General features: G+C 45.0%; 1 long non-coding RNA gene across 2 annotated transcripts in view; it reads right to left on the reverse strand.

Annotated features, from left to right (window-relative positions):
- Positions 1–15,250, reverse strand: part of LOC137375238 (uncharacterized) — a 68,119-nt gene that overhangs the window by 31,742 nt on the left and 21,127 nt on the right. Inside the window, exon 3 of one of the 2 annotated variants that reach the window (XR_010975957.1) lies at positions 7,571–14,435. The exons of the other annotated variant lie outside the window; for it this stretch is intronic. This is a non-coding gene — a long non-coding RNA (uncharacterized lncRNA). Of the gene's footprint in view, positions 1–7,570; positions 14,436–15,250 lie in introns of those variants that run through there. 2 annotated transcript variants of the gene reach the window in all.

A 15,250-nucleotide genomic window follows, 5' to 3' on the forward strand; every position in this document is an offset into this window, starting at 1 on the left:
ATTCCTGCTTACAGGTATTTGTTCAGATTCTACTGCACTCCACTGCGGCACTTTGACTAGGTGATGCATCACCCTCACAGTTTCTCTGCCCTCTTGAGGACTTTCTTTGTCCCTGCAGGTTTCTGCAAATGCTGTTAGCCACCCTGGTAGGGTGCTTCTGTTGTCTACATTTACATAGGAGGATGTGAGGTCTACTTTTTCCAACATTTTGGGGTTGTCTGACTGGACAGTAGGCGTTTTCATTTGGGAATCCTCCCGGACCTCCTTTACCCTGTCCTCTTGGTTGCTTTTTCCCCTTCCTCTCTAACTCTCTGCCAGACCTGTGCCTCTCTGTCCCCTTTTGTTCTTGCACTGGTCTGTCACAATTCACCAGCCCTCTGCTGGAGGGTCCTCCTAACGCCGGTACAGGAATTAGGGGTGCAGATTTCACTGCAGGTTGGGGCTTCCCCAGAACCTGGCATATGTGGCAACTCCTACAGTACTCCATCACATCTTTGTAGAGTTTTGGCCAGTCAAACTGCTATCTTATGCGGGCTTTGGTTTATCATATGTACATGTACAGCCATTGTAATCTCATGGGCAATTCTTAATATTTCTCTTTGGTACCTCTGTGGCACCACTAACTGGTGAAACACTGTCCATTCTTTGTCCTCAGGTCTGTGAAGAGAACTCCATTTCCTCATCAACACCTCATTCTTGACATAGTAGCAATCAGAGACTCCATCTGCTTCAGTTTCAGTTTGGGCAGGCTGTTCTAACTTTCTTAATACTGAGTCAGCTTGCTGAGCCTCAACTAGGGAAGATTCATTTAATCCATTCCCTGGGACCTCGGACTTTCCAAAGTTTCAGACAGACAGACCCCATGGTCATCTGCCTGAAATGCCCATTCAGTCTCCTCTGGGGGAGCTGGTTTGGCCATACACATTCCGGGGAACTGCAGGGGACCGTCTCCTGCCATTGCCCTGTCTCTCTGGCCTCCTGCGGTCTCTCTTTCACAGCTGGGGAAGCTACCACCTTCACCCTCGTCAGATCATTGCCTAGGAGCCCATCCACAGGCAAACTAGGAACGATCCCTACAGTCACCAGTCCCGAAACTAGGTCGCACTTCAAGTGCACCCGTGTAAAGGTACAGGCGTACACTGCCCTCCAATACCATTCACCACTATTCTGATATCTACTGCACTCTCTGGGGGAAAGGTCAGGCCTTTTCCCAGCAAAAGGGATCTGGCAGCCCCTGTATCCCTGACTATTACTATGGGTTTACTTGCCCCACTCAAGGAATATGGGGTAATTCTCCCTTCGGAGTGTGATCGAATATGGCATCAAGGAGCCCTAGCAAAACTAAGGTCAATGAGAATCAGGGGGAAAACCCTCCACTGGTTGGAGTCATACCTAGCGCAAAGGAAGATGGTTGTGGTTGTTGAAGGTCAATCATCTGAGCTCCAGGACATCACTGCAGGAGTTCCTCAGGGTAGTGTCCTAGGCCCAACCATCTTCAGCTGCTTCATCAATGACCTTCCTTCAATCATAAGGTCAGAAGTGGGGATGTTCGCTGATCATTGCACAATGTTCAGCACCATTCGTGACTCCTCAGATACTGAAGCAGTCCGTGTAGAAATGCAGCAAGACCTGGACAATATCCAGGCTTGGGCTGATAAGTGGCATTCAACGGCATTACCATCGCTGAATCCCCCACTATCAACATCCTAGGGGCTACCATTGACCAGAAATTGAACTGGAGTAGCCATATAAATACCGTGGCTACAAGAGCAGGTCAGAGGCTAGGAATCTTGAGGCGAGTAACTCACCTCCTGACTCCCCAAAGCCTGCCCACCATCTACAAGGCACAAGTCAGGAGTGTGATGGAATACTCTCCACTTGCCTGGATGGGTGCAGCTCCAACAACACTCAAGAAGCTCGACACCATCCAGGACAAAGCAGCCCGCTTGATTGGCACCCCATCTACAAACATTCACTCCCTCCACCACAGACGCATAGTGGCATCTACAAGATGCACTGCAGCAATGCACCAAGACTCCTTAGACAGCACCTTCCAAACCCGTGACCTCTACCAACTAGAAGGACAAGGGCAGCAAATACATGGGAACATCACCACCTGCAAGTTCCCCTCCAAGTCACACATCATTCTGACTTGGAACTATATTGCCATTCCTTCACTGTCGCTGGGTCAAAATCCTGGAACTCCCTTTCGAACAGCACTGTGGGTGTACCTACCCCACATGGACTGCAGCGGTTCAAGAAGGCAGCTCACCTTCTCAAGGGCAATTAGGGATGGGCAATAAATGCTGGCCTGGCCAGCGTCGCCCACATCCCATTTATGAATTTAAAAAAAGATACAAAATCCTGATAACCTTCAGGGATCATATTACATTTTCCAGTACCCACAGCAGTATTTTTCTGAGTTTTACTGCTGCTTCAGTTAAAGCCACAGCCTGCTCTGCTGCACTTTTCATCAGGGTTCCGTCTCCTGCACTGAGCAGGTGTGCCCTGATTAACCCCATAGGCTTTCCTCGTAGTTTCCAGCAGTCAGCTCTGAGGTGACCTGCCTTATTACAATGGAAGCATACAGATCTCCAGGTCTCACTCCTGCTTTCAGCGCCATCCTTTTTAGTTTAGTTTAGTTTAGTTTAGTTTCGAGATACAGCACTGAAACAGGCCCTTCGGCCCACTGAGTCTGTGCCGACCATCAACCACCCATTTATACTAATCCTACACTAATCCCAATATTCCTACCATCCCCACCTGTCCCTATATTTCCCTACCTTCTACCTATCTTCTTTGGCCTCCTTATCTCGAGAGACAATGGATAAGCGCCTGGAGGTGATCAGTGGTTTGTGAAGCAGCGCCTGGAGTGGCTATAAAGGCCAATTCTAGAGTGACAGGCTCTTCTACAGGTGCTGCAGAGAAATTTGTTTGTCGGGGCTGTTACACTGTTGGCTCTCCCCTTGCGCCTCTGTCTTTTTTCCTGCCAACTACTAAGTCCTCCTACCTATACTAGGGGCAATTTATAATGGCCAATTTACCTACCAACCTGCAAGTCTTTTGACTTGTGGGAGGAAACCGGAGCACCCGGAGAAAACCCACACAGACACAGGGAGAACTTGCAAACTCCACACAGGCAATACCCAGAATTGAACCTGGGTTGCTGGAGCTGTGAGGCTGCAGTGCTAACTTGGCTTGAGGAGGCCCCCTATGTGTCCAAATTTTCTTTCTCTCCCAAGGACTGTTTGGGCTCCTATCACCTTCCCACCCTTTGTCCTTTACGGGTTTGTGGGGCTGACTAGAAAAGTTTTGCCCTTGGGGAACCGACTTCTGTATTAGATTGAACTCATCAGCCAGAAATGCACATGCCTCGCTCTGTGCACTTTTTGTGCCTCCACATGGATCTTTATAGAGAGGGGGAGAGAGGGTTTAAATTCCTCGAGTAAAATCACCTCTCTGAAGCTTTCATATGTGGGCAATACTTTGAGCCCTCAACCACTGGTCAAAAGCCAGTTGCTCATCTCTCAAACTCCAAGTAAGTTTGATCAGCTTGTTTCCGGAAGTTTCGGAACTTCTGGCGGTAGGCTTCCAGTACTAGCTCATATTGCCCGAGGATAGCATTTTTAGTCCGTCCATAATTTCATGAACTTTCGGCTGGCAACAGGGAATAAACCTCGTGGGCTTTTCCTGGTAACTTGCTTTGCAGCAGGAGAGTCTAGCTCTCAGTCGGCCATTTTAACTGCCTCGCAAGCTTTTCAAAAGTTACAAAAAATGCATCTACGTCTCCCTCATTGAACTTTGGGATCAATTGGGAGTATTTTAAAAGCTCAGCACATGACCCCGAATTATATAGCCTCCATATCGACCATGCTTTCACTGGGGTTACTGGGTCGCCCCAGCTAACTCAAGCCACAGTAGCTCCCTTTCCACCTGTCCCTTCTGGAAAGTTCTTTCTCTATCTCTCTCCTGTCTCTCTTTTTCCCTCTCCTCTCTCTCCCTTTGTCTCTCTCTTTCCCTGCCTTCTAATTCAAGTTCCCTCTGTTCCAATTGTATATTTGCTAATATCACTCTGTCTGACTCTAATACTAACCCCACCTCTGATTCTTTGGTTTGAGGGAAAAATGATTGGCCACTAGTCTCAGGAGTTCCGATTTCCTAGCCTTGGCATGGAATGTGATCCCAAACTGCTCAGCCATATTCCTCAACTCCTCCATAGGTAGTGCCTTTAACCTATCCCATATTACTTCACTCTGGCTTGGGGAGACACTGGCTTCGGTCACGGACATGATAGTATTCTAGCAACACCAACCACAAGAAAACCTGTATTGAGGTCTTTTTCTATTTTTGATTGGGATCAATTTGATTTCCCACTTCCAATTTCTCGTTTGTCTGTCAGTCCAATGTCAGACTAGAGCCCCCAAATTTCTGTTATGACCAGTTAAGGAAGTGGTCTCAGGTTCCCTTCTCACCCCTTCTCTGATTTGGCCGTAACAGGGTTTTATCTTTTTAAACACAGTGATTTTAGCTTACCACTTCAGTGAGCTCTTGCTCACTGCTCTCTAATTATAATTGCAAATGAACCAATCAGACAGGTTTTCTTGGGTTTAAACAAGAAAGATTTAAGTTTATTAACCTTATCACTCAAAACCAGTTAAAACTACTAAAATATGCAACGCGGTCATGCTCACATGCATACGAGAGGCACACACACACATACAAATAGATACAGAAGGGAAGAAAGAATTGGGAGGTTGAAGTAGAGTTGATAATAAATGGAACAGAAATACTGTCCTCAATGTCCTTAGGGTAATGTCCTTGATTGCAGTTAAAGTCTTAGAGTCCTCGCTGGGGTCACATGCACAATTTCAGGCTTGCTTCTCTGGTACCAGAAGGTGGAAGAGAGGTTTTGTCTGTCTTTATAGTGGTCATCTGTAAAGCTCTGCAGTCTTGAAGTTTAGAAGTTGCCACTGTGGTTTCCCTGGGACTTTGCTGGAGAGGGAGACAGAGAGAGAGGGAGACTTTTTTCTGTCAGTCCTGGTGCAGTCTTTTGTTCACTCTAAGGCACAATTCAAAAAATCTCAATCTTACCAGCAGGTATGTCATGTGACCATCTCTTTATTTGAAACAGCAACTTCCAGAGGGGTCTTTGAACTTCAGAGTCCATGAGACATACTCGGTGGGGGAGGTGGTGTTTGGCTCTTCCAAATTCAAAGGGGTGTCGATGTCTTTTGATTACCCCTATTGGCAAAACCAATCTCGCTAATTGAATCACTGAGCACTCCTATTGTTCCAGCTAGACTGACTGCTTTCCTTCTGTCTCTCAGCCAGCCTGTGTTTTCTCAGAATGCAAATGTGCAACCATTTTTTAGCTGTTCAGTTCTGCTTTTTTTCAAAAAAAAATGTCATTTGTAGTGTCCAGTACAAGAAGTTCTCAAGCTATATCCCATATGAAGAAATTAGTATGTTTCCTTTTGGCAGTTGTGATTTCTGTTACAATTGTAAAATGTTGAGGCCCCAGCACTGATCACTGTTGGACACCACTCATTACATCTTGCCTACCAGAAAATGACCTATTTATGCCTACTGTATGTTTCCTGTGAGCTAGCCAATCTTCTATCCATGCCAATATGTTACCCCCTACACTATCAACTTTTATTTTCCGTTGCGATCAAACAAGGAGAGGGACAAGAGGGGAGCCTTTCAACCCCTCCTCATCTGACCGTAGCAATATAAATGGAAAACATTCACTTAAGTAGCTGTGGAGTGCACAGAACCTTGCTGTAATGATTCAGCATGAAGTACCCAAAAAATATTGCAAAAGTACTTATCTTTGTCACTATTGGAAGAAAAAAATCAGTTGTCCAAAGCCAAAGCAAGTTGAATGAGATAATATTGATATTGCAATGAACTGTTAGTTTGAAAGGTTATTGCTATCTGGCCAGTACCAATGAGAAGGAACACTTAGGGGTCAATAAACAGCAGCAATATGCACAAAATATCAGCTGATTCAAATTTCCTACAACGGCTACTGATATGTGACTCCCTGAAGAGTTTGACTCTCCCATTATTAGCGGAACGGATTCATTGCCTCTGGGACTCTCACCTATCATCGTAGAATTGTGGACATGACAGTGGCTATGCAGCTTCAACTCTTCCAACATCCTCAGGGTATGTTTAACTTGGAAACGCCTGCCTTTGACCTGCCCATCTCCAATTTTCTTGAACCTGTCATTGCCTCCCAGCCCCATGTCCTCTTCTCCTACAATTCCCTGCCGTATGATGTCCACCATGTTGACAACACTGATATCCCCATGCTCAAACTCAACAACAATATTCAACAATTACAGCACATTATCCCTCCGACATCCTCCCAACAGTGCATTTCATATGGTCGGACATTTCATTCTCCTCCATCATCTCTCCTGGAGCCACTGAAGAAGCGTTCACATCACGGTCCCTGGCAGGCTTTGTTTAGCTTGCGAATCCTTCTACAAAACTACATGCAACTCTTGAGTCAGAGTCTGCATGAGGCAATGATGAGGGAAGGTGTAGCAACACAACAAGAAGATTACCTCTCCTCTGTCCAACTGCATTGGACTACCCTTGATTTCTCCACTCCCACCTTTCCAAACACAACCAGCACATCTTCAGCAATGGCTATCCTGTACATTCGCTTCCCGAGTCGAACCCTGTCTCCTTCCACTTTCTCATCAACCTGCTACAAAACAAGATCAGAAGCTTGGTGTTTATCCACAACTAAGTCACCTCCAGACTTCCCAAAGCCTTCCACCATCTACAAGGCACAGGTCAGGAATGTGATGGAATAGTCTCCTCTTGCCTGGGTGAGTGCAGTCCAACAACACTCAAGAAACTCAGCACCATCCAAGACAAGGCAGCCTGCTTGATCACCACCCCATTCTCCACCTTACAGATTCTCTCCCTTCACCTCCGGCGCAACATGGCTGTGATGTATGCCATCTAAAAGTAACAATGCAGCAACTCACCCAGGCTTCTTTGACAGCAACTTCTAAACCTATAACCTCTACCACCTAGAAGAACAAGGACAGCAGGTGAATGAGAACACCACCACCTCCAAGTACACACCATCTTGACGTAAATATATCAGAATTGCTTCACTGCCACTGGGTCAAAAACTTGGAAATACTTCCCCAACAGCACTGTGGGCTTTCCTTCACCACATGGACTTCTGCAGTTCAAGAACAGCTCACCATGACCATCTCAAGAGCAATTAGAGATGGGCAATAAATGCTGGCCTTGCCAGTGACACTCACATCACATGAATGAATAAAACAAATTGCAAATTAGTCAGTTGGTGCTAAAGATATCATGGTGACATTTGAAAAGTAATATATCTCAGCCATCATCAATCAACACAATCATAATAAGTTGATTATTGATTTATTCATAGTGGTTTGTGGAATCTTGCTGTGTAGAAAGTGATTGTTATGTTTACCTATGCAAAAGCAATCATTTCATTTCCAAATAGTCGTTTGGTAGTACAGAACATGAATATTGCTGAAAATAGAGACATTTTATTGAAGCTTTTCGTCTTGCACTCATCAGGACAATTCACAAGAATACAAATGTAAGGGAAACAACAAATTTATACTGTATGAGAAGAGAGTGCTAATTGGTTGGCAAATGGACTCAGATTGGTAGAACCGTTGTCATGGAGAATGCACCAGTTTATGGTGACTGACAGTTAACTGGCAAGCTTTGTTTTAAATTTAAACCAAGCAGCTTGACTCTGATTGGTCCAGGCATTGCCCTTAAAAAATGAACCAGCAAATGGCTGTCACTTATTTTGTTTAGCTGAAACAGGCGCAATGTGTGTACATATTCTTTCTGCCTGCAAAGATCAGGGCCCTGTGTATTAATATATGTAGCTTCCAATATGCACAAATGCACCACACTGCAAGCCAGACTGACAGCTGGGCAACAGGACATGGATTAACATATGTAAATTAATAAAATGCATACATTTAAAAACTGTGATCTAACGATCGGGCCGAGATCTTCAGTGTGGAGGCCGACACTCGCATGCCTTCATTTTCTTGTCTGGGGAAAGCAGGTGCAACACTGGTGGGAAAGGGGGGAATGTGAGATTTCTAATGCGGGGGCGGGTTCTAATTATCATCATCTGTTTAGGGGACAGTGGGAACGGGTGAATTGTGAACTTTGTACAGTCTGGAGGGGTAAGGTATTATTTGTAATGTAAGTGCTTTTGGGGGGAAGAGCAGATATTTAATTTTATTGTTATGGGGTGGGAAAGGGGCATTAGAATTTTATCCGAGGCTGAGACCATCATGGATAGCATGCACAGGGAGGTGGTCACATCGCAGGTAAAGACTGCTCAGGCAGAAAGGGAATGGGTGACCGCCAGACGGAGTAGAAGAATTAGGCAGGTAGTGCAGGAGTCCCCTGGGTCCATCTCCCTAGCTAACAGATTTTCCATTTTGGATAATGTTGGGGTAGATAGCTTTTCAGGGTAAAGCAGAAAGAGCCAGGTCTGTGGCACCACCGGTGGCTCAGCTGCACAGGAGGAGAAGAAAAGAAGTGGAAGAGCTAGAGTGATAGGGGATTCTGTCGTAAGGGATACAGATAGGCATTTCTGTGGCTGCACACGTGACTCCAGGATGGTATGTTGCCTCCCTGGTGCTAGGGTCAAGGATGTCACGGAGCAGCTGCAGGACATTCTGAAGGGGGAGAGTGAACAGTCAGAGGTCGTGGTACACATTGGTACCAACGACATAGGTAGAAAGAGGGATGAGGTCCTGCAACAAGAATTTAGGGAGCTAGGTAGCAGATTAAAAAGCAGGACCTCAAAGGTTGTAATCTCTGGATTACTCCCGGTGCCATGTGCTAGTGAGTATAGGAATAGAAGGATAGAGCAGATGAATGTGTGGCTGAGGAGACGGTGCAGGAAGGAGGGCTTTAGTTTCCTGGATCACTGTGTCTGTTTCTGGCAAAGGTGGGACCTGTACAAGTCTGACGGGTTGCACCTGAACCGGAATGAGACCAACATCCTTGCTGGGAGGTTTGCTAGTGCCGTTGGGGGGGCGGGGGGTGTTGGTTAAACTAATTTGGCAGGGGGATGGGATACAGAGTGGAGGTACAGTAGGGGGGTGATGCACAGTCAAATATAAAAGAGAAACTGAGTCAGTCTGGAAGGCAAAGCAAATATAGACCTGTTAAGGCGCAGGTAAAAAATGCAAGGCTGGATTGCATCTATTTTAATGCCAGGAGTCTTATTAGTAAGACAGATGAATTGAGGGCGATGATTAGCACATGGAATTATGATATTATTGCTATCACAGAGACATGGTTGAGGGAGGGGCAGGACTGGCAGCTCAACATTCCAGGGTATAGAATCTCCAGGCGTGACAGGGGAGGGGATAAAAGAGGAGGTGGTATTGCACTATTGATCAAGGAGTCAATTACTGCAGTAAGGAGGGATGATATCTTAGAAGGATCCTCAAATGAGGCCATATGGGTAGAACATAAAAACAAAAACGGGAGCAATCACTTGGCTGGGAGTGTACTACAGGCCTCCAAACAGTCAGGAGCAGAGAGAGGAGCAGATATGTAAGCAAATGTCAGAGACGTGTAAAAATAATAGGGAAATAATAGTAGGGGATTTCAATTTCCTCAATATTAACTGGGATAGTCTTAGTGCAAAAGGTTTAAAGGGGGCAGAATTCTTAAAATGCATACAGGAGAGCGTTTTGAGCCACTACGTAGAAAGTCCTATAAGAGAAGGGGCAGTACTGGATCTAATCTGAGGGAATGAAGCCGGAGAAGTCGTAGAAGTGTCAGTGGGGGAGCGTTTCAGGGACAGTGATCATAACTCTGTCAGATTTAAGGTAGTGATGGAAAAGGACAAAGACAGGCCAGAAATAAAAGTACTGAATTGGGGCAAGGCCGATTTTGATATGATAAAACAGGATCTGGCTGAGGTAGACTGGGAGTGGCTACTTGTAGGAAAGTCTACATCAGACCAGTGGGAATCATTCAAACAGGAAATAGTGAGACTTCAGAGCCAACATGTACCCATTAATGTGAAGGGTAGGACAAACAAATCCAGGGAACCCTGGATGTCAAGTGATACAGAGGCAAAAAAAGGAGGCTTATGGCAGATTCAGGGCACTGAAAACAGTGGAGGCACTAGAGGAGTATAGAAAGTGTATGATGGTACTTAAAAAAGTAATTAAAAGAGCGAAGAGGGGACATGAAAAAACACTGGCAGGCAAGATAAAGGAAAATCCTAAGGTGTTTTATAAGTATATTAAGGGCAAGAGGATAACCAGGGAAAAAGTAGGGCCCATTAGGGACCAATGTGGCAATCTGCTTGTGGAGCCGGAGGACTTAGGGGAGGTTTTAAATGATTAGTTTTCATCTGTTTTCACTATGGAGAAGGACGATGTCGGTGTAGAGATCAGGGTGGGGGATTGTGATATACTTGAACATATTAGCATTGAAAGGAAGAAGGTATTAGCTGTTTTAGTGTGCTTAAAAGTGGATAAATCCCCAGGCCCAGATGACAAGTATCCCAAGCTGTTATGTGAGGCAAGGGAGGAGATAGCAGGGGCTCTGACACAAATTTTCAAATACTCTCTGGCCACAGGAGAGGTACCAGGGAATTGGAGGACAACTAATGTGGTATCATTATTCAAGAAGGGTAGCAGGGATAAATCAGGTAATTACAGCCTGGTGAGCCTGTCATCAGTGGTAGGGAAACAATTGAAAAAAATTCTGAGGGACAGGATTAATCTACACTTGGAGAGGCAGGGATTAATCAGGGATAATCAGCATGGCTATGTCGGGGGAAATCGTGTCTAACTTGATTGAATTTTTCGAGGCGGCAATTAGATGAGTAGATGAGGGTAAAGCAGTTGATGTAGTCAACATGGACTTCGGTAAGGCTTTTGATAAGGTCCCGCATGGGAGATTCGTTAAGAAGGTAAGAGCCCAGTGGATCCAGGGCAATTTGGCAAATTGGATACAAAATTGGCTTAATAGCAGGAGGCAGAGGGTGATGGTCAAGGGTTGTTTTTGCGAGTGGAAGCCTGAGACTAGTGGTGTACCACAGGGATCGGTGCTGGGACCCTTGCTGTTTGGAGTGTACATTAATGATTTAGATGTGAATATAGGAGGTATGATCAGTAAGTTCACAGATGACACGATAATTGGTGGTGTCGTAAATAGTGAAGAGGAAAGCCTTAGATTACAGGACAATATAGATGGGCTGGTAAGATGGGCGGAGCAGTAGCAAATGGAATTTAATCCTGAGAAGTGTGAGGTGATGTATTTTGGGAGGACTAACAAGGCAAGTTAATATACAATGGATGGTAGGACCCTGGGAAGTACAGAGGATCAGAGGGACCTTGGTGTACTTGTCCATAGATCACTGAAGGCAGCAGCACAGGTAGAGAAGGTGGTTAAGAAGGCATATGGGATACTTGCCTTTATTAGCTGAGGCATAGAATATAAGAGCAGGGAGGTTGTGATGGAGCTGTATAAAACACTTGTTCGGCCACAGCTGGAGTACTGTGTACAGTTCTGGGCACCACACTATAGGAAGGATGTGATTGCACTGGAGAGGGTGAAGAGGAGATTCACCAGGATGTTGCCTGGGCTGGAGCATTTCAGCTATGAAACATACATTGAAACATACATAGAAAATAGGAGCAGGAGTAGGCCATTCGGCCCTTCGAGCCTGCTCCGCCATTCATTATGATCATGGCTGATCGTCCAACTCAATAACCTGTTCCCACTTTCGCCCCATATCCTTTGATCCCTTTAAACCCAAGAGCTATATCTAACTCCTTCTTGAAAATTTGCAATGTTTTGGCCTCAACTGCTTTCTGTGGTAGCGAATTCCACAGGTTCACCACTCTCTGGGTGATGATATTTCTCCTCATCTCAGTCCTGAATGGTTTACCCCATATCCTTAGACTATGACCTCTGGTTCTGGGCTTCCCCACCATCGGGAACATCTTTCCTGCATCTACCCTGTCAAGTCCTGTTAGAATTTTATAGGTTTCTATGAGATCCCCGCTCACTCTTCTGAACTCCAGCGAATATAATCCTAACCGACTCAATCTCTCCTCATATGTCAGTCCCACCATCCCAGGAATCAGTCTGGTAAACCTTCGTTGCACTCCCTCTATAGCAAGAACATCCTTCCTCAGATAAAGAGACCAAAACTGCACACAATAATCCAGGTGTGGCCTCACCAAGGCCCTGTATAATTGCAGCAAGACATCCCTGCTCCTGTACTCAAATCCTCTCGCTATGAAAGCCAACATACCATTTGCCTTTTTTTCTGCCTGTTGGATCTGCATGCTTACCTTCAGCGACTGGTGTACGAGAACACCCAGGTCTCGCTGCATATTGCCCTCTCAGTTTATAGCTGTTCAGATAATAATCTGCCTTCCTGCTTTTGCTATCAAAGTGGATAACCTCACATTTATCCACATTATACTGCATCTGCCATGCATTTGCCCACTCACTCAACTTGCCCAAATCACCCTGAAGCCTCTCTGCATCCTCCTCACAACTCACCCTCCCACCCAGTTTTGTGTCATCTGCAAATTTGGAGATATTACATTTAGTTCCCTCATCTAAATCATTAATATATATTGTGAATTGCTGGGGTCCTAGCACCGATCCCTGCGCTACCCCACTAGTCACTGCCTGCCATTCGGAAAAAGACGCATTTATCCCTACTCTTTGTTTCCTGTCTGCCAACCAATTTTCTATCCATTGCAATACACTAAACCCAATCCCTTGCACTTTAATTTTACATGCTAATCTCTTATGTGGGACTTAGTCAAAAGCCTTCTGAAAGTCCAAATAAACCACATCCACTAGCTCCCCCTCATCAACTCTATAAAGTTACATCCTCGAAGAATTCTAATAGATTTGTCAAGCATGATTTCCCTTTCGTAACTCCATGCTGACTCTGTCCGATTCTACCACTGTTCTCCAAGTGCTCTGCTATAAAATCTTTGATAATGGACTCTCGAATTTTCCCCACTGCCGACGTCAGGCTGACTGGTCTATAATTCCCTGCTTTCTCTCTACCTCCCTTTTTAAATAGTGGGGTTACATTAGCTATCCTCCAATCTGTAGGAACTGTTCCAGAGTCTATAGAATCTTGGAAGACGACCGCCAATACATCCACTATTTCTACGGCCACTTCCTTATGTACTCTGGGATGCAGACCATCAGTCCCTGGAGATTTATTGGCCTTCAATCCCATCAATTTCCCCAACACCATTCCTCTACTCATACTGATTTCCTTCATTTCCTCTCTCTCACTAAACACTGTGTTCCCCAACTTTTCTGGTATGATATTTGTGTCCTCCTTTGTGAAGACAGAACCAAAGTATGCATTTAGTTGGTCAGCCATTTCTTAGCTCTCCATAATAAATTCCCCTGTTTCTGACTGTAAGGGAGGTCATTTGTCTTCACTAATCTTTTTCTCTTCACATACCTATAGAAACATGAAGAGAGACTGAAAAGGCGAGGGTTGTTTTCCTTAGAGCAGAGAAGGCTGAGGGGGGATATGATTGAGGTATACAAAATTATGAGGGGCATTGATAAGATAGATAGGAAGAAACTTTTTTCCCTTAGAGGAGCGGTCAATAACCAGGAGGCATAGATTTAAGATAAGGGGCAGGAGGTTTCGAGGGGATTTGAGGAAAAAAAATTTCACTCAGAGAGTGGTTGGAATCGGGAACACACTGCCTGAAGAGGTGGTAGAGGCAGGAACCCTCACAACATTTAAGAAGTATTTAGCTGAGCACTTGAAATGCCATAGTTTACAATGCTACGGGCCAAGTGTTTGAAAATGGGATTAGAATAGTAAGGTGCTTGATAGCCGGCATAGACACGATGGGCCGAAGGGCCTGTTTCTGCGCTGTATAACTCTATGACTCTATTGTGGGGGGGTGGGGGGTAACTCTTTAAAAATGTAAATTAACTGGCAGGGCTGGCTGCCCTTTAGAAATGGCGCCGGCACCTGTGCACAGGCAGCTGACGCTATTGCTGGCATCAGAGAGCCCATCCCCCCACGTGATTGGGGGTGTGGGGCCGACCTGGGTATTTAAACAAGCCGCCGCACGGTAGATCACAGCAGTACAGCAGCTTAAAATCCAGCCCTGTGGGTGAGCTCCAGTTGATTCATTAGTGAATGGGAAATTGCTATATACAAGGCATAATTATTATTGCAGTGACATTGAAAAGAATAGTAACAAGTAGGCGAAGATGTTGTTCTGCTCCAGAGTTTTCCAATAGGCTGTCGAGATCTTGTCAGGGCAAATGAACCAGAGGAGTGAAACCTGTTCCCTGCAGATGGTGGCCACACAGGGGGAATGACTAATTCAGGTTCTGTGGCAAGAGATAGCCTGTAACATAAAATGCAAATTACATCCCTCAGCAACCATGACTACTGTGCTGCAAGAGGTTTAAAGTTTCATTAGCTTTGCCAAGCTCGGCAACCCAATAATGACTTCTTCATTGTGTTGTTTATGAAGCATCTGCAGCATGCACAGTAACTGCACAGCCACACTCTTACAGTTGTCTGCATGAACATCCATTGTGCTGCAAAATGCTCTCTGAAATAGTGTCCTTCATCACTAAACATCATCTTCCACACGTTCTTAAATACTATTCCCTTGGCAAATTCTGTCTATGCCTAATGCATGTTGATATATATTATAATGGTACAAGCTGCCTGCTGGTTTCACCATCCATTCTCATGTCAATTTCTGCTGTGCATTACTTCCACTAAAAGATTGAGTATAACAGGGAAGAGAAGCTGTACAGGAGGAGGCCCTCTACTGGGAGTGTATTTTTCTCTGCCAAAAAAAATTCATTCAGAGTATTAGTATTCAATAATCTTGAATACAATTGAATGGCTTGCAAAGCCATGTCAGAGGGCAGTTAGGAGTTAACCACATTGCTGTGGTTCTAACTCACATATAGACAAGAGCAGATAAGGACAATAGCTACGCTTCCCTAAAGGTCATCATTGAAGTAGATAGGCTTGTACCACAATTCAGTAGTGTCGTAGTCACCATTGCTGATACTAGCTTTTTATTCTAGATTTAGTTAATTAACCAGCAGCCATGCTAGGATTTGAACTCATATCTCTGGATCATTAGTCCAGTAATTAACAACAATGTTACCGTACCTCTAATAAATGTCATTTGAAGAGCTC

Source organism: Heterodontus francisci, chromosome 11 (genome assembly GCF_036365525.1).
Source record: "Heterodontus francisci isolate sHetFra1 chromosome 11, sHetFra1.hap1, whole genome shotgun sequence".
In the NCBI taxonomy this organism is placed as follows: domain Eukaryota; kingdom Metazoa; phylum Chordata; class Chondrichthyes; order Heterodontiformes; family Heterodontidae; genus Heterodontus; species Heterodontus francisci.